The sequence below is a fragment of the Chlorocebus sabaeus genome, chromosome 9 (assembly GCF_047675955.1).
Source record: "Chlorocebus sabaeus isolate Y175 chromosome 9, mChlSab1.0.hap1, whole genome shotgun sequence".
In the NCBI taxonomy this organism is placed as follows: Eukaryota; Metazoa; Chordata; class Mammalia; order Primates; family Cercopithecidae; genus Chlorocebus; species Chlorocebus sabaeus.
The window spans coordinates 45,360,975-45,381,174 of NC_132912.1; the positions used below are offsets into that span (position 1 = coordinate 45,360,975).

The 20,200-nt window shown below is 41.2% G+C and overlaps 1 long non-coding RNA gene across 24 annotated transcripts in view; it reads right to left on the reverse strand.

Annotated features, from left to right (window-relative positions):
- Positions 1-20,200, reverse strand: part of LOC119618230 (uncharacterized) — a 108,199-nt gene that overhangs the window by 11,507 nt on the left and 76,492 nt on the right. The window contains exon 6 of one of the 24 annotated variants that reach the window (XR_012093931.1): positions 6,063-6,131. The exons of 20 other annotated variants lie outside the window; for them this stretch is intronic. This is a non-coding gene — a long non-coding RNA (uncharacterized lncRNA). Of the gene's footprint in view, positions 1-6,062; positions 6,132-6,600; positions 8,153-11,094; positions 11,154-20,200 lie in introns of those variants that run through there. 3 more of the 24 variants (XR_012093941.1, XR_012093938.1, XR_012093925.1) reach the window with 3 other exon arrangements.

Genomic DNA, 20,200 nt, shown 5'->3' on the forward strand with positions numbered 1-20,200 from the left:
AAGCTCATCTGAGCCTTGCAAAGGGGCAGGATCAGGACGGCAAACTCAGCCCACAGTCCTGCAGTGAACCATGAAAATGCTGGAGACCATGGGTGTGCAGGCTGGCTCTTCAATTTGACTTCCATTAAAAGAAAAACTTTAGAAAAATTAAACACTTTAACTGAGCAAACAATGATTTGCAAATCAGGCAGCCCCTAGAACCTGAAGGGGTTCTGAGAGATTCTGGGGTTGCCCCATGATCAGATAATATTTAGGGACAGAAAAAAGAAAGTAAGGGACAGAAAACAGAAGTGAGGCACAGAAAGAGCCGGACTGGTCACAACTCCACCTCTGCCTTCTTTGAACATGGATTGAGCAGTCAGCCACCTGTGATTGGCTGAAGCTCTTATTGGTACAACCACAATTGCAGGTGACAGCCTGTTACACATCCTTTTAGGTTACAGTTCACTGTGCATGGATAAATCTTTTGGCCAACTTAAACTACATAAGGTGGCAGCTTTAGGCGGAACTTAATGCTTGACAGCAGAGAGCAACTCACAGTGGTCCAGAAAGGCCACTAGAGGATACTGCTGAACACTCCACTAGCAAGGGCCTTTCCATCCGCTCAGCTAAGAGCCTTCTGCTCAAGCTGAAGACCAAGGAAGCAGCTCCCAGTGAGCCCACTGCCTTGGCGTGACTTCCTGAACATGCAAAACTGACGGTGCATTGTCTTCCATAGGATATCTGGTCCCCAGGTGTGCAGGCCACCACTGCATGAACACTCATCAAGCAGAGCAGACGCATGCTGCGGCAGAGCACAGGGGTCCCCAGATGGCCTGGGAGTTAATCTTTTAATTTCTGAGTTTGGGGGTGGTGGGGGTCCAGGGGGAGAAGTGTGCTTGTTTGGGCAAGTGGGGTTAGTATAGGGACCCTGGGGCAGCTGCTATTTACTAACCAGTAAGAAAGTTTTTTTTTTTTTTTTTTTTTTTTTTTTTTTTTGTCCTGAGACAGTGTCTCGCTCTGTTGCCCAGGCTGGAGTGCAATAGCACGATCTTGGCTCACTGCAGCCTCCGCCTTCAGGGTTCAGGCGATTCTCCTGCCTCAGTCTCTGCCTCCCCGTCCCCCCCACCCCGCCCCTGGTAACTGGGACTACAGGCGTGTGCCACCACGCCTGGCTAATTTTTGTATTTTTAGTAGAGACAGGGTTTCACCACGTTGGCCAGGCTGGTCTCGAACTCCTGACCTCAAGTGATCTGCCCACCTCAGCTTCCCAAAGTCCTGGGATTACAGGTATGAACCGCTGTGCCTGGCCATGTCTTTCCACATTCTAGAAAGCAGGAAATGGGCTCCATTGGAATGGCTGATGTTGCCCTGTCCGTCCAACTCCAGGCACTGGCCCGCCATCTTTCCCAGTTTCCACTTCCCATGTAGCGACTTGAAGCAGCTTACAGTTTCCAGCACACGTCACACCATTCCACTCCTGCTTCTCTCTTTGGGTGTCCCACCTTCTGTGCAGTTCACCCCCTTCCTCCTCATGTGACCTTGGGGCCTCTGCTGAGACATACCATTCTTCATGGGGTCTTTGCTCACTGGTCTGGGCTGGGCCATGCCGATGCTGCCTTCTTCACCCAAGTGGACATGCACACCTCTGCTGCTGTTCCCAGGGTGTGACACAGCAGCTGGTCGAGCTCCACCTTCCTCCTAGGTGGTCTCTATCCTCTGGGATTCCATATATATGCAGGGGTCTTATTCTCTAGACCCCAAATGAGGACATTTGTCTGAAATATTGACATTATTCCAAAACATGAAGGTCAGTCTAGAGTCAGGAGTTACTGTTGTGTAGCAGACCTCTAAATATCCTTTATGCTCCTCACGACTTTGAAGTCGTAGTAGTTACCAGACCCAGCACTAAATATTTTTATTTTAATGCTCAGAGAAGCACATAGACTATTCCTAAATAAGTTTTTAAAAATATTCTATATACTTTGTATATTTTTAAAATATTTGACAACTGGTTTTTAATAATAGTAATAGTTTATTAGATATTTTCCTTATTTTCATATTTATTTTATCTAATTTAGGTGTTTTATTTTGTTAGGTATTTTAATAGTTTAAAAATATTATTCTGAGAAACGGTCTTTAGGTTTCAAGTGGCTATCAAAGAGACCTATGGCATAAAAAATTAAGAATGTTTTTAGAGGATTTGAGGAAAGATAAAAGATAACCGTGAAGGCTGTCATCAAAAGTGTAAGGTGAAGGCTCCAATTTGAGTAGAACCAGGGCTCTATGCCTGGTACACAGTGGTGCTCAAGCAAAGTTTATTGAATGATGAGTGACTGCATGGATGCTAGTTGGGTTCCTTTTGGGCTCCTAATGCCTGAGCGCTTTAGCTGCTCCTATAAAGTGCACTAGTGGGTCACTATCCCTAAGACCTTTGCTTCTAAGCACAGCCACCGTCTGAAGACAGTGCTGCCTGCATCTCTTGTGTTTTGCTCATCTCCTGGGCAGAGATATCTCATGTCTCCTGCAAGTCTTTGTTGAGGACTTGTCTGAACAAAGTCTTTTTTTTTTTTTTTTTCCTCCAGGATGTTTGTGCAGCAAACAGCCTTAGAAGGTGGAGGTAGAGCAAAGGGCTGCCATGCCTCCTGCCAGTGTAAAAGATCCAGGTTATCTAAGCTCAGGGTCGCTGCTTCTGTCCTGTAGCACAACCCACTGCACATCCACATCATCTGGTCATTTCCATCACCATGTGGGGCTTGACAAACTGGCATCACAAAATTCAGATACTCTGACTATGGCACCTTCTGTAATAACGTTGTTGTTCTCTGACACATGTCTTCTGCCAGCTTTTGTGAAACTGGCAGGCTCAGGAGTTACCTTGCAGAAGAGTAAAATCACAGACCCTTTGCAGGTCTTGACAGCTCACAGGGGAAACCTGGATCTGAGTCCATGTTGGGTGCCCCTTCCTCCAGAACTGCAGTTGTCATTCTGGAAAGTCCAGAAGGCACCAGAACAGTTACACTGCTGTGCCCTCTAGTGCCCATTGCAGGTTATGTATCAAGGGAAGAACTTGTAGGAACTCAGCTTTCAAGCTGTCTAATAAGAAAGCTAACTATGCAGTCTTGTTTTAGCTTTGTCCCATAACAGGGTGTGGCAGGTACTCCCTGTTACCTGCCATTAGCCATTATTTTCCCGTAAGCTTTGGATGAAATTTATAGCTGCTCTCCTGAGAAGCTGTAATATAGCGGTCACTAGATGTGTGCTTTTTTTCTTCCTTTTTCCTTGCCAGGATCCATCCATGCTAGGTGCCAGGAATAATTCCAAGCACTGAGATGTACCCACAGACCCAGTTCCTGCTCTGTAGGGCTGGGTCTGGGTCTGCACTTAGCCAGAGACTCAGTGAAGGCCAAGATGAAAGAAAGATGATTTCTGTGGAGATCTCATCCAGTGCTGTGTCTCAGTACTGATAGAAATGAGTCAGTTTTCCATGCCACATGTTTCCGTCCTTATTTAGATGTGGGGCTGCGACCTCCACAGATAAGATTTGGGAGGAGAGGGTCTGGGCAAACCAAATACAAAGATGGCCCAGAGCAGCACAAGAAGAGCCCAAGTGCTGTCACCATGCAGATCTTTGTGGTATTCACGGCCTCATGTGTTTTGGGTAAATCTGACACTGATGGGTGGGAGAGGGTCAGGCTCCCCTCTATGTGGCCGCACACTCCTCCACTGTTGGCGCCCTGCCTATTCTATTTTAAAAGACAATGTCTTACTCTGTCACCCAGACTGGAGTACAGTTGCATGATCATAGCTCATTGTAGCCTCCCACTACTGGGCTCAAGCAATCCTCCTGCTTTAGCCTCCTGAGTAGCTGGAACTGCAGATGTACACAACTACACCTGGCTTTTTTTCTTTTTTTTAAGAGACAAGGTCTCAGTATGTTGTCTAGGTTGGCCTTGAATTTCTGGCCTCAAGCAATCCTCCCACCTCAACCTCTCAAAGGTTTAGGATTACAGGCATAACCCACTGCACTTGGCCACATCTAGTGAATTTTTTATTTTAGGTAATTTATGTTTTAGTTCTATAATTTCTATTTGGTTTTTCTGTAATTTATATTTCTTTGCTGGGACTTCCCATTTGCTCCTTCATTATGAGCATATGTGATATACGACACTATGAGTATATGTTCTTGAGCACAGTTTTTTTGTTGTTGAGTTTTTTGTTTGTTTGTTTGTTTTTGAGACAGAGTCTCATTCTGTTGCCCATGCTGGAGTGGCGTGGTGCAATCTCAGCTCACTGCAACCTCCGCCTCCCAGATTCAAGCAATTTTCCTGCGTCAACCTCTTGAGTACCTGGGATTACAGGCGCATGACACCACGGTCCGGCTAATTTTTGTATTTTTAGTAGAGAGGGGATTTCACCATGTTGGTCAGGCTGGTCTCAATCTTCTGACCTCATGAACCACCCACCTCAGCCTCCCAAAGTGCTGGGATTGCAGGAGTGAGCCACCACACCCGGCCAAGCACAGTTTTAAAAGCCACGTTAGGCTGCGCGTGGTGGCTCACGCCTATAATCCCAGCACTTTGGGAGGCCAAGGCGGGTGGATCACCTGAGGTCGGGAGTTTGAGACCAGCCTAACCAACACAGAGAAACCCCGTCTCTACTAAAAATACAAAATCAGCCAAGTGTTTTGGTGCATGCGTGTAATCCCAGCTACTCAGGAAGCTGAGGCAGGAGAATCCCTTGAACCCAGGAGGCGGAGGTTGCGGTGAGCTGAGATTGTGCCATTGCACTCCAGCCTGGGGGAAAAGAGTGAAACTCCAAGAAAAAAAAAAAAACAACACTTTTCTGGCCAGTTGCAGTGGCTCATGCCTGTAATCCCAGCAATTTAGGAAGCCAAGGCGGTGGATCACCCGAGGTCAGGAGTTCGAGATCAGCCTGGCCAACATGGCAAAAACCTGTCTCTATTAAAAATAAAAAAATTAGCCAGGCGTGGTGGCACACACCTGTAATTCCAGCTACTCGGGAGGCTGAGGCAGGAGAATCACTTGAACCCGGGAGGCAGAAGTTGCAGTGAGCCGAGATCGCGCCATTGCACTCCAGCCCAGGCAACAAGAGTGAAACTCCGTCTTAGAAAACAAACAAACAAAAAAATCACTTTTCCATGAGAATCTTGGTCATCTCAGAACTGATCCCCATTGATTGTCTTTTCTTCTGATGTAGTTCATGTGTTTCTGTTTCTTCATATGCACAGTGATTCTAGACATTGTGTATGATAGATAGTAGAGACTCTGGGTTCTATTTTGTTCCTCTAAATGTTACTGATACTTTCTCTTTCAGTAGTTAGTTTACTTGTCTGGATTCAAACTCCAAACTTTTTCTACCAGCTTGGGGAAAGCAGCTGAAATCTCTTCAGCCTAAAATGGCTTGGTTGTAATTTGCAGTTCAGGTGTCAGCTAGATATACTAGCTGATTCTATGTACAGAATTTGGAGTTCCACCCTCTGTGAATCTTTTTTCTTGGATTTCCTCCTTCACTTTTTAGTTGCTGTGGTATCCTTGAAACAATTTTGAATTTTCAGGAAAGTAGTAAGTACAGCACAAAAAAACTCAAGAATATACTTCACCAGATGTAAGTTTCACCAATTGTTCTAATAAAGCCCTTTATAGGAAATGAATCCATCCAGGGTTGTGTGGCTTACCCAGTTGTCTGATTTGGAGCAGTTCCTCCAGATCAGGCAATCAGAGCAGTTACTCAATTTGGAGCAGTTCCTCAGTTTCCTGCACTTTGATTACCTTGATATTTTTGAGAATAACTCAGTCACTTTGTGGAATATACTTCAGTTTTCCTCTGCCTAATGTTTTCTCAGAAGTAGACCTAGATTATCCTGTGGCTGAATTGTCACTGAAATGATGCTAAGTTGCCACTGCATCCTCTCAGGCGGCACCATGAGGCTGATTTAACCCATTACTGATGGTATTTGATCACTTGATCAAAACAGTCTTTGCTATGTTTTCCACTCTGTTTTTCAACCCTTTAGTTACTAAGAATGTTGCAGAGTGATACTCTGAGACTATATCAAATACCATTCATCATTCCACTTTCTTCCACTAATTTTGGTATCCACTCGTGTTTCTTGCCTGAAGTAATCATTGCTGTAATGACAACCAAATGGTAATTTTTTAGTACCATTATTCCTTCTGCATTTATCAGATAGGAAGAGCATTCTCTTCTCTCCATTCATTTGTATTAGTGTAGACTTATGGATTTCTATTTTACTCAATGTTCTACAATCTATTACTATCATTATTCTTGCACTGTCCCAGATTCTGCCAATAGGGGTCCCTTTAGGTTTCTTTAAACTGTGTACTTTCAACAATCTCATCATGCTGTAAGCACTTCTCTACTTTCTCACACAAAAAATATTTCAGGCTAATCTTGTAATTTCCTTGTCCCAGTCCTGCAATCAGCTATTTCTTCAAGGACACCAGGTTATTTTAGTAAAGAATGGCATTTGGGAACCAAAATGTAGAAACAAGCTATGCTTATTACTACTAGTTTATTAGTGCTACCATGCCCTCTCAGTGGACAGAGCTGGGATGTGTGAATACAAGCACCCACATATGCACTTTTACATATTTCTTATTTTAATGAAAATCATATACTCACAATAACACCTATTCCAATCCAATACCACAGTACTTATTCTGTTTTCTCCCCTATATCTTTAAACTAAATTATCATTCTGCTCAAAGAAGCAGGTGCTGTCTCTATTGCCTCAGGCAAGAAAAACATTTCACAAATAATTTATTAACACTTGAAGTACAAATATATAATCAGATTAGTATTATCTTTTGAGATATTTTTCTAGATTCATTCTTACTTGATATTTTTACCTGTTTTTAATGTTTTTGATGTAGCTTAACTATAAAATCTCAGATAGTTCTGGGTGTAAAAGCTATCCTTCCCACAGTACATGCATTGTCCTTACTTATCCCAATGCAGAAACACACCTGACATCTTACTCTTTATCTCTCAGTTCAGAGCAAAAGGGCTCTGAATGAGCTACAGAGAGAATACTGTGCTAAAGCAGACCACTAGGCAAGGAAGGATCAGATGGACTCCCTTGGACCTCTCTTGGAAGCCACTTATGCAGGTTTCCCACAGCCCCCAAGGTTAACATAATAGCAATTACTGGGTCCACACCCTTCATCATGGAATTCCAAATGCAGCCCTGATCCTCAACTCCAGCTCTCAAACTTGGCTCTCAGAGAGGATTCGAAAAGCAGTAAAACATTCCTTTGGTTGCTAGACCCATGTAAAAAAGTATAATAAATTTAAAAAGAAAAGCAGCAAAATGGCATTTGGGGGGCAGTCTAAGCCATCTGAGAGTTTTCTGAGGGTCTCATTTGTGCTGTGGTTCTTGGTTTGTTGACTCTTCTGAGAGTATGATGGAAGCTACCAACACACACCCAGAAATATGCAGTTCATGTATAAAAAAGTTCATGAAACTATACATTGGGTGCTAGGTCAGGAAGTATGCTGAGCTACATCTGCTTATGAAACTCCTGCATGTGTTCCAGATGGGAGAAGGTGTGGAGGCAGGGGCAGGGGCTGCATTCCAGAGCTGTGAAGAATTAGGAGATAAATTATCACCCAGCCACTCAAAAGCCCTTAATCCATTCATCTCTGTTAGTCACACAGACAACTATGGTCAGATAGATGGCTTAGTGAAAGCTGTCAGCTAACCAAGACAGAGTCTTATTAGTAAAGATTAATAGGCAGGTAGGCAGTGGTTAGAATGTTGCTCAGTCGGATAAGCAAATAACAAGTTGAGTCCAAAGAGTCCAAAGGCTCAATACTGTCTCCACATTCGGAGTGGGAAAATCTGCTCTGAATAGAATCACACATAACTCCAAATTGTGGAATCCTGAAGACATTTTCAAGCAGACAGAAAGAAAACCTGGAGATGCGTCGGTGTCCAGATGAAGCTTCCATTTGCTGGAAACGAAGAGAGACCTGCTGTGGAAGAACCACTAGGCAGGGAGGAGGCAAAATCAGGGCTCAGGGAGCTGACCCCAGGGCAGTTTGTAATGTTGAGGTTGTTCTGAGGAGCTGTCCAGAAGAAGGAAAAACAGGTGCAACCTGAGTCCCAATTCCTGGACTCCGGCCTGATCTTGGAAAGCAAGGAAAAGTTTTTACACCTCAGGGTAATGCAAATCCAATCAGAACACAAAATTTTTGTATGGGGTGGGGGAAACTAACAAATGGAGTAAATAAAACCTTTAACAAAAATATAAGGTAGGAATAAGTTCAAGAAATAGAAAATGCTGAAGAAAAAAATATTTTTGTTTTGTTTTGTTTTTGAAAGAGCGTCTTGCTCTGTTGTCCAGGCTGGAGGGCAGTGATGCAATGCACAGCTCACTGTACCCTTGACTTCCCTGAGCTCAGGCAATCCTCCCAATTCAGCCTACTGAGTAGCCAGGTCTACAGGCACATGCCACCAGGCCCAGATAATTTTTTGTAGAGACAGGCTTTCACTATGTTGCCCAAGCTGGTCTCAAACTCCTGGATTCAATCTATCTATGCACCTTGGCCTCCCAAAGTGCTGGGATTATAGGCATGAGCCACTGTGCCTGGCCTAAAGTGCTATTCTTTATTAAAAGTATTATAGGCTGGGCGCGGTGGCTCATGCTTGTAATCCCAGCACTTTGTGGGGCTGAGGCGGGTGGATCACAAGGTGAGGAGCTCGAGACCAGCCTGGTCAACATGGTGAAACCCCATCTCTACTAAAAGTGCAAAAATTAGCCTGGTGTGGTCGTGCATGCCTGTAATCCCAGCTACTCAGGGGGCTGAGGCAGGAGAATTGCTTGAACCCGAGAGGCAGAGTTTGCAGTGAGCCAGGATCACGCCATTGCACTCCAGCTCTGGATGACAGAGCAAGACTCTGTCTTGGGGGAAAAAAAAAGTATTATAAAGACATACTAAAACATTACGTTTTGTATGAGCACAAAGAAGTCAGTGAAACAAATGTCAGAAACATAAAGGATATTAGTATTTGTTGGCTTAATAATGAAAGTACAAGAACATGATGGCATGATGGTGCAGGCCTTTAGGGTATGTAGAAGAAAGGAGTCAGTGCTTTCTGGACTATGCAACATCCCAACTCCATCTGCCTTTCAAATGTCCACATGGTAACTTTTTCATGTAGACACATTTTCTCAACAGAGTTACTGGCAGTTCCAAGGTCACCAACACACAGAATGTGATGATCTCCTACTACAAAAACCCACGGGCTCTTATTGGCCTATCTTGGATTAAATGCCCTTCCTGGAATAAATGTTGAGCCAGAAGGATGTGAATATCTGTGGAATATCTGCCAGTCCTTAGGTCATGAAGGCAGGTTGGTAACTATAAGAACAGAGGGATGGGGTGCTGAGAAATACTTCTCACATATGGCCATTTAGCATGAAGATGGCATTTCAAATTAGTAGGAAAGGTGTGAACTGATCACATGGTGTAGAGAAAACTGGCTATTCATTTGGGAAAACAAAGTTAAATCCTTACCTCATAGCAACAACATAGGGATAGATCAATGAACAATTAAACTTAGTAAACATATTTTAAATGTAAAATATACATGAGATAATGATAATTTCCAAGTGATTTTCTTGTGCTGATGCAATGAAAGTGCAATGAAGCAGAGTTTCATTGTTTCTTACAATGGAATAGTGAATAACTTTACTTCAAAGAATCAGGCTTGCCACATAGAGATTTCTAGGACTGAAACACAGTTACCTATGAATCAATTGTTCCTAAGAGCATATTCTCCCCAGAGACTGCTGTTAATATTTCTGAATTAATAATTCTTTGAAAAGGTATTCCTGAGTTGGTTAAACCACCTTCAGCTCTAAGAAATAGAAAATCCCAACTAAACCAGTATATTGATTAAAAAAAAAAAAAAAAACTATTATCTCATATAAAGCTTCAGGGTTGGCTAATTTACCTGCTAGAGACATCATCAGTCCGACTGCTTCCCAGTTTTGTGTTCTGCTATTGTCAGATCTTACCTCAAGACCAAAAGATAGAATCACATGTCCAGACATAAGAACATCTAGCAAAATCAAAGGGCTGTCTTATGAAATCTGTTAATCATTATGAAATCGTGTTGTCTCAAATCTCATTCAGCATTCTCAGTATTTCACTGGCCAGGAAACATTTTTCAAAATTAGGGTAGTATTGCCCAAGGTAATTTATAGATTCAATGCCATCCCCATCAAGCTACCAATGAGCTTCTTCACAGAATTGGAAAAAACTGCTTTAAAGTTCATATGGAACCAAAAAAGAGCCCGCATCTCCAAGACAATCCTAAGTCAAAAGAACAAAGCTGGAGGCATCACGCTACCTGACTTCAAACTATACTACAAGGCTACAGTAACCAAAACAGCATGGTACTGGTACCAAAACAGAGATATAGACCAATGGAACAGAACAGAGTCCTCAGAAATAATACCACACATCTACAGCCATCTGATCTTTGACAAACCTGAGAGAAACAAGAAATGGGGAAAGGATTCCCTATTTAATAAATGGTGCTGGGAAAACTGGCTAGCCATCAGTAGAAAGCTGAAACTGGATCCTTTCCTTACTCCTTATACGAAAATTAATTCAAGATGGATTAGAGACTTAAATGTTAGACCTAATACCATAAAAATCCTAGAGGAAAACCTAGGTAGTACCATTCAGGACATAGGCATGGGCAAAGACTTCATGTCTAAAACACCAAAAGCAACGGCAACAAAAGCCAAAATTGACAAATGGGATCTCATCAAACTAAAGAGCTTCTGCACAGCAAAAGAAACTACCATCAGAGTGAGCAGGCAACCTACAGAATGGGAGAAAATTTTTGCAATCTACTCATCTGACAAAGGGCTAATATCCAGAACCTACAAAGAACTCAAACAAATTTACAAGAAAAAAACAAACAACCCCATCCAAAAGTGGGCAAAGGATATGAACAGACATTTCTCAAAAGAAGACATTCATACAGCCAACAGACACATGAAAAAATGCTCATCATCACTGGCCATCAGAGAAATGCAAATCAAAACCACAATGAGATACCATCTCACACCAGTTAGAATGGCGATCATTCAAAAGTCAGGAAACAACAGGTGCTGGAGAGGATGTGGAGAAATAGGAACACTTTTACACTGTTGGTGGGATTGTAAACTAGTTCAACCATTATGGAAAACAGTATGGCGATTCCTCAAGGATCTAGAACTAGATGTACCATATGACCCAGCCATCCCATTACTGGGTATATACCCAAAGGATTATAAATTATGCTGCTATAAGGACACATGCACACGTATGTTTATTGCAGCACTATTCACAATAGCAAAGACTTGGAATCAACCCAAATGTCCATCAGTGACAGATTGGATTAAGAAAATGTGGCACATATACACCATGGAATACTATGCAGCCATAAAAAAGGATGAGTTTGTGTCCTTTGTAGGGACATGGATGCAGCTGGAAACCATCATTCTTAGCAAACTGTCACAAGAACAGAAAACCAAACACCGCATGTTCTCATTCGTAGGTGGGAACTGAACAATGAGATCACTTGGACTCGGGAAGGGGAACATCACACACCGGGGCCTATCATGGGGAGGGGGGAGGGGGGAGGGATTGCATTGGGAGTTATACCTGATGTAAATGACGAGTTGATGGGTGCAGCACACCAACATGGCACAAGTATACATATGTAGCAAACCTGCACGTTGTGCACATGTACCCTACAACTTGAAGTTTAATAATAATAAATAAATTAAAAAAAAAAAAAAAAAAAAAAAAAAAAAAAAAAAAAAAACACAAAATTAGGGTAGTATTTCACTGGCCAGGAAACATTTTTCAAAATTAGGGTGAACTAATAATTCTAGGTGGACAATGAAACAAAATCAAGGTTCTGCCAGCATGGAATAAGTGGGGGATAATTGTTGAGTAGCAAATCAAAAACCTGCAAAAGCTCCTACAAATCTGTTGCAAGGAATAATGCTCCTCATAATAGAGCTAACACTTGGAAAGTTCTACACATTGGTCAAGTACTTTACTAACTTAACTAATCCTTACTAGAACCCCATGAGGGAGGTAACATAATTTATCAGAAGAGGAAACTAAACCTATGTTCAAGGATTTGCCCCAGATCACACACCTAATATGTAATAGACCTGGGATTTGACCCCAGGAAGTCTAGTTCCAAGGTCTATGTTCTTAACCACTGTATAAGGGGTAAGCAAACTTTGGCCCAGAGGCCAAATCTGGCCGAGAATCTGTTTTTCAATGAACCATGAGCTAAGATTGTGGGATGGGGGGTTAAAAAAAGTGACAGAAATCAGTATGTGGCCTGGAAGGTTAAAGTATTTATAGTATTTTGTAAAAATTTTTGGCTAACTCCTGTACCATACCAGGTTGCCAGTACTAGGAAGTAATGGCAAATAACAACACAGGAATGCTACATATGAATAGTTCCTGGGTTACATACAAGTGAAGCTTGGCACACTCGAGGCTTCCCATGTAGACATTTCAAGATATTGAAATATGGGCGGTTTTCTTACTAAGCATTTTATGGGATAGTACAATGAGCATTACCGTTCTCAGCTGTTTCCTTAAACTAATGCAGGCTGTGGTAAATGTAAAAATTATGCACTTGATCACTGCATTTTTCATGTAAATAATTGTTTGTTTGTTTTTTTCAAAAGTGTGGCTAACAAAAACACTGTTAGGCTTCTTTATTGAAAAGGCACCTCAATAACAATGGTCATTTACATTAATATATGCCAGGAAATGGTAGAGGAAAATGGTTGTAGTAGGTTACTTGCCACGGACCTATTGGACTGAACAAAGTGGGGTGAACGCGGGAATAAAAGACAAGAGACAAAAGAGTATATTTGGAAGAAGGGGTCGGGGCACCATGCCTCTAGTGAACAAGGGCCCTGACCTTTACACAGTCCTCCATATTTATTAGGCAAAAGAGATAGCGAGAAAGGGGGAATGATTGTTGGGTAATTTTCAGTCAGCCATTTGGTTCACAGGAGGCTTGCAAGACTGCATCCTTTGAACAATAGGCACTAATTTTCTCAATAGATAACTTCAAGGAGCTGGCGCCAGGGAGTGATGTCCCTCAGCAAACCTTCTGGTGGTGGGGCAGCGTGAGTTTGCCCACATCCTGCATTCATGAAAAACAGTTTGCTGTTTGATCATATAGCCTCCAGCGGAATGCTGAGTTGGTCACGTCCCACAGGCCTTCAGCTACCTGCAATACTTAAGTGTATCAAATATTATATCACATAAAAGACTGTATTAATATATAAAAAGAACACAATGATTTACAAGAATTAAGTCATCATAGTTATTAAAGTGAGGATTTTAATGTTTGAGTTTGATTCTGTTAGGTTCCAATGAAAAAAAGTAGAAGACAGAAAAGACATGTAGGAACTAATTATTTGCCATATTGACTGTTGAGATCAGAAAAAGTTAATATAGAATGTTTACTATATTCTCTATTTTATGTCATATTTTGTGGGAGAAAGAAAAACAGTAAAAATACCCAGTTAATTTTCTATTTCACACATAAGACACACAGATAAAAATATATTATATGCATGAATCTGCACTAGTTTATATGGATATTAAAACACCTACGACACTTTTTTTAATTTTATTACTATTATTATTATTATTATACTTTAAGTTCTAGGGTACATGTGCATAACGTGCAGGTTTGTTACATATGTATACTTGTGCCATGTTGCTGTGCTGCACCCATCAACTCGTCAGCACCCATCAACTCGTCATTTACATCAGGTATAACTCCCAGTGCAGCCCCGCATCCCCTCCACCCTCCCCATGATAGGCCCCGGTGTGTGATGTTCCCCTTCCCGAGTCCAAGTGATCTCACTGTTCAGTTCCCACCTATGAGTGAGAATATGCGGTGTTTGATTTTCTGTTCTTGTGATAGTTTGCTAAGAATGATGGTTTCCAGCTGCATCCATGTCCCTACAAAGGACACAAACTCATCCTTTTTTATGGCTGCATAGTATTCCATGGTGTATATGTGCCACATTTTCTTAATCCAGTCTGTCACTGATGGACATTTGGGTTGATTCCAAGTCTTTGCTATTGTGAATAGTGCTGCAATAAACATACGTGTGCATGTGTCTTTATAGTAGCATGATTTATAATCCTTTGGGTATATACCCAGTAATGGGATGGCTGGGTCATATGGTACATCTAGTTCTAGATCCTTGAGGAATCGCCATACTGTTTTCCATAATGGTTGAACTAGTTTACAATCCCACCAACAGTGTAAAAGTGTTCCTATTGCTCCACATCCTCTCCAGCATCTGTTGTTTCCTGACTTTGTAATGATTGCCATTCTAACTGGTGTGAGATGGTATCTCATTGTGGTTTTGATTTGCATTTCTCTGATGGCCAGTGATGATGAGCATTTTTTCAGGTGTCTGTTGGCTGTATGAATATCTTCTTTTGAGAAATGTCTGTTCATATCCTTTGCCCACTTTTTAATGGGGTTGTTTGTTTTTTTCTTGTAAATTTGTTTGAGTTCTTTGTAGGTTCTGGATATTAGCCCTTTGTCAGATGAGTAGATTGCAAAAATGTTCTCCCATTCTGTAGGTTGCCTGTTCACTCTGATGGGAGTTTCTTTTGCTGTGCAGAAGCTCTTTAGTTTAATGAGATTCCATTTGTCAATTTTGGCTTTTGCTGCCGTTGCTTTTGGTGTTTTAGACATGAAGTCTTTGCCCATGCCTATGTCCTGAATGGTACTACCTAGGTTTTCCTCTAGGATTTTTATGGTATTAGGTCTAACATTTAACTCTCTAATCCATCTTGAATTAATTTTCGTGTAAGGAGTAAGGAAAGGATCCAGTTTCAGCTTTCTACTTATGGCTAGCCAATTTTCCCAGCACCATTTATTAAATAGGGAATCCTTTCCCCATTTCTTGTTTCTCTCAGGTTTGTCAAAGATCAGATGGCTGTAGGTGTGTGGTATTATTTCTGAGGACTCTGTTCTGTTCCATTGGTCTATATCTCTGTTTTGGTACCAGTACCATGCTGTTTTGGTTACTGTAGCCTTGTAGTATAGTTTGAAGTCAGGTAGCGTGATGCCTCCAGCTTTGTTCTTTTGACTTAGGATTGTCTTGGCAATGCGGGCTCTTTTTTGGTTCCATATGAACTTTAAAGCAGTTTTTTCCAATTCTGTGAAGAAACTCATTGGTAGCTTGATGGGAATGGCATTGAATCTATAAATTACCTTGGGCAGTATGGCCATTTTCACAAAATTGATTCTTCCTATCCATGAGCATGGTATGTTCTTCCATTTGTTTGTGTCCTCTTTTATTTCACTGAGCAGTGGTTTGTAGTTCTCCTTGAAGAGATCCTTTACATCCCTTGTAAGTTGGATGCCTAGGTATTTTATTCTCTTTGAAGCAATTGTGAATGGAAGTTCATTCATGATTTGGCTCTCTGTTTGTCTGTTACTGGTGTATAAGAATGCTTGTGATTTTTGCACATTAATTTTGTATCCTGAGACTTTGCTGAAGTTGCTTATCAGCTTAAGGAGATTTTGGGCTGAGACAATGGGGTTTTCTAAATATACAATCATGTCATCTGCAAAGAGGGACAATTTGACTTCTTCTTTTCCTAACTGAATACCCTTGATTTCTTTCTCTTGCCTGATTGCCCTAGCCAGAACTTCCAACACTATGTTGAATAGGAGTGGTGAGAGAGGGCATCCCTGTCTTGTGCCAGTTTTCAAAGGGAATTTTTCCAGATTTGCCCATTCAGTATGATATGGGCTAAAGAAGATATTCATACAGCCAACAGACACATGAAAAAATGCTCATCATCACTGGCCATCAGAGAAATGCAAATCAAAACCACAATGATAATGGCAATCATTAAAAAGTCAGGAAACAACAGATGCTGGAGAAGATGTGGAGAAATAGGAACACTTTTACACTCTTGGTGGGATTATAAACTAGTCCAACCATTATGGAAAACAGTATGGCGATTCCTCAAGGATCTAGAACTAGAAGTACCATATGACCCAGCCATCCCACTACTGGGTATATACCCAAAGGATTAAAAATCATGCTGCTATTAAGACACATGCACGCGTATGTTTATTGCAGCACTATTCACAATAGCAAAGACTTGGAGTCAACCCAAATGTCCATCAGTGATAGACTGGATTAAGAAAATGTGGCACATATACACCATGGAATACTATGCAGCCATAAAAAAGGGTGAGTTTGTGTCCTTTGTAGGGATATGGATGCAGCTGGAAACCATCATTCTCAGCAAACTATCGCAAGAACAGAAAACCAAACACCACATGTTCTCACTCATAGGTGGGAACTGGACAATGAGATCACCTGGACTCGGGAAGGGGAACATCATACACCAGGGCCTATCATGGGGAGGGGGAAGCGGGGAGGGATTGCATTGGGAGTTATACCTGATGTAAATGACGAGTTGATGGGTGCTGACGAGTTGATGGGTGTAGCATGCCAACATGGCACAAGTATACATATGTAACAAACCTGCACGTTATGCACATGTACCCTAGAACTTAAAGTATAATAATAATAAAAAAATATATGATGATCAATAAAAAACTTTTAATATTTTTTTTTTTAAAAAAGAGCTATTTATGACCAACCCACAGACAATATCAATCCGAATGGGCAAAAACTGGAAGCATTCCCCTTAAAAACTGGCACAAGACAGGGATGCCCTCTCTCGCCACTCCTATTCAACGCAGTGTTGCAAGTTCTGGCTAGGGCAATCAAGCAACAGAAAGAAATAAAGGGTATTCAATTAGGAAAAGAGGAAGTCAAATTGTCTCTGTTTGCAGATGACATGATTGTATATTTAGAAAACCCCATTGTCTCAGCCCAAAATCTCCTCAAGCTGATAAGCAACTTCAGCAAAGTCTCAGGATACAAAATCAATGTGCAAAAATCACAAGCATTCTTATACACCAATAACAAACAGAGAGTCATATCATGAGTGAACTCCCATTCACAATTGCTTCAAAGACAATAAAATACCTAGGAATCTGACTTACAAGGGATGTGAAGGACCTCTTCAAGGAGAACTACAAACCACTGCTCAATGAAATAAAAGAGGACTCAAAAAAATGGAAGAACATTCCATGCTCATGGATAAGAAGAATCAACATCATGAAAATGGCCATACTACCCAAGGTAATTTATAGATTCAATGCCATTCCCATCAAGCTACCAATGACTTCCTCCACAGATTTGGAAAAAACTACTTTAAAGTTTATATGGAACCAAAAAAGAGCCCGCATTGCCAAGACAATCCTAAGTCAAAAGAACAAAGCTGGAGGCATCATGTTACCTGACTTCAAACTATACTACAAGGCTACAGTAACCAAAACAGCATGGTAGTGGTACCAAAACAGAGATATAGACCAATGGAACAGAACAGAGTCCTCAGAGATAATACCACACATCTACAACCATCTGATTTTTGACAAACCTGACAAAAACAATAAATGAGGAAAGGATTCCCTATTTAATAAATGGTACTGGGAAAACTGGCTAGTCATAAGTAGAAAGCTGAAACTGGATCCTTTCCTTACTCCTTATACAAAAAATAATTCAAGATGCATTAGAGACTTAAACGTTAGACCTAATACCATAAAAACCCTAGAAGAAAACCTAGGTAATACCATTCAGGACATAGGCATGGGCAAGGACTTCATGTCTAAAACATCAACAGCAATGGCAACAAAAGCCAAAATTGACAAATGGGATCTAATAAAACTAAATAGTTTCTGCACAGAAAAAGAAACTCCCATCAGAGTGAATAGGCAACCTACAGAATGGGAGAAAATTTTTGCAATCTACTCATCTTACAAAGGGCAAATATCCAGAACCTACAAAGAACTCAAACAAATTTACAAGAAAAAAACGAACAACCCTATCAAAAAGTGGGCAAAGGATATGAACAGACACTTCTCAAAAGAAGACATTTATGCAGCCAACAGACACATGAAAAAATGCTCATCCTCACTTGAATAAGAGAAATGCAAATCAAAACCACAATGAGATACCATCTCATACCAGTTAGAATGGCAATCATTAAAAAGTCAGGAAACAACAGATGCTGGAGACGATGTGGAGAAATGGGAACACTTTTACACTGTTGGTGGGAGTGTAAACTAGTTCAACCATTCTGGAAGATAGTGTGGCGATTCCTCAAGAGTCTAGAACTAGAAAAAGCATTTGACCCAGCCATTCCATTACTGGGTATATACCCGAAGGGTTATAAATCATGCTGCTATAAAGACACATGCATATGTATGTTTATTGCGGCACTATTCACAATAGCAAAGACTTGGAACCAACCCAAATGTCCATCAGTGACAGACTGGATTAAGAAAATGTGGCACATATACACCATGGAATACTATGCAGCCATAAAAAAGGATGAGTTTGTGTCCTTTGTAGGGACATGGATGCAGCTGGGAACCATCATTCTCAGCAAACTATCGCAAGAACAGAAAACCAAACAGCGCATGTTCCCACTCATAGGTGGGAATTGAACAATGAGATCACTTGGACACAGGAAGAGGAACATCACACACCTGGGCCGGTTGTGGGGTAGGGGGAGGGGGAAGGGATAGCATTAGGAGAAATACCTAATGTAAATGATGAGTTAATGGGTGCAGCACACCAACATGGCACATGTACACATATGTAACAAACCTGCAGATTATGCACTTGTGCCCTAGAACATAAAATATAATTTAAAAAATATATATGTTTTTGTATATATATACATATATATGTGTATATTGCCACCAGACACCACGGAGCTCCAAGTGGGCAGTGTGCTGAAGGACTAGCTGAGAAAACAACTGAAAGACTATCAGACCCCTTTAGGAAGCTGCCACTGTATAAGCACAGCGGCAGCTGAAAGATAAAGCAGATAAAAAGAATGTATTATGTAAACATGGGTAAATACTTGGGGCTCTGATTATGGCCAAATCAACCAGAGAGAAAAAGATTTTGCTTTAAGGCAAGTCTTCGATGACACAGATCACAGTGGTCTAATGCCACAGTATGAGAAATCTGCACTTTAGACATGGAGAATCCCTTTAGTCACCTATATGCTCCCTGTTGAAAACCTGAGAGGGAGTCTATCCCTGTTCATCTTTCCAATGATTTCATTTACAGATTCTTGAAGTCAGCTCTTTCATTGAGGGAAGTAAACAGATGAAGTAACAGCATTCCACATTTCTGACTAAACTCACAATAGCCACCTACATTAATCAAACCAAATCTTCACTTATAAATGTAAATGGAAAATGAAGAAGTTTCACTAGAAATTTGAGAACCGGTAACACAAACTACGTATGTACCAAGATGAACTGAAGACGTGACTATCCAAAAAAAAAAAAAATGGGGGAGGCCGAGGCGGGTGGATTGCTTGAGGTCAGGAGTTTGAGACCAGCCTGGCCGACGTGGTGAAACCCTGCCTGTACTAAAATACAAAAATTAGCTGGATGTGGTGGCACAGACCTGTAATCCCAGCTACTCAGGAGGTTGAGGCAGGAGAATCACTTGAACCAGGAGGCAGAGGTTGCACTGAGCCAGAATCATACCACAGCACTCCAGCCTGGGCAACAGAGCAAGACTCCGTCTAAAAAATAAATAATAATAATAATAATAAACTGTATCAAGAATCAGAAGAGACTGTTTTTGTTGACACTGGAGATTATTAGTATGCTCAATTATACTCAAGAGAATGTTACTTCACTTCACAGCTATTAGGATGACTATTAAAAAACAGAAAGTGTTAGTGAAGATAGAGAGAAATTGGAACATTTTTCACTGTTGGAGGGACATAAAACAATGCAGCCGCTATGGAAAACAGTATGGCACTTCCTCAAAATGTTAAAAATAGAATCACTATTTGTATATATTCATTTTCTGGGGATGCCATAACAAAGTACCACAGACTGGGTGGCTTAAACAACAGGAATTTATTTGTCATGCTCCTAGTGTCAACAGGGTTGGTTTCTTCTTAGGCCCCTTTCCTTGGCTTACAGGTGGTCATCCTCTTACTGTCTCTTCACAAGGTCATCCTCTCTACGCACATCCCCCTG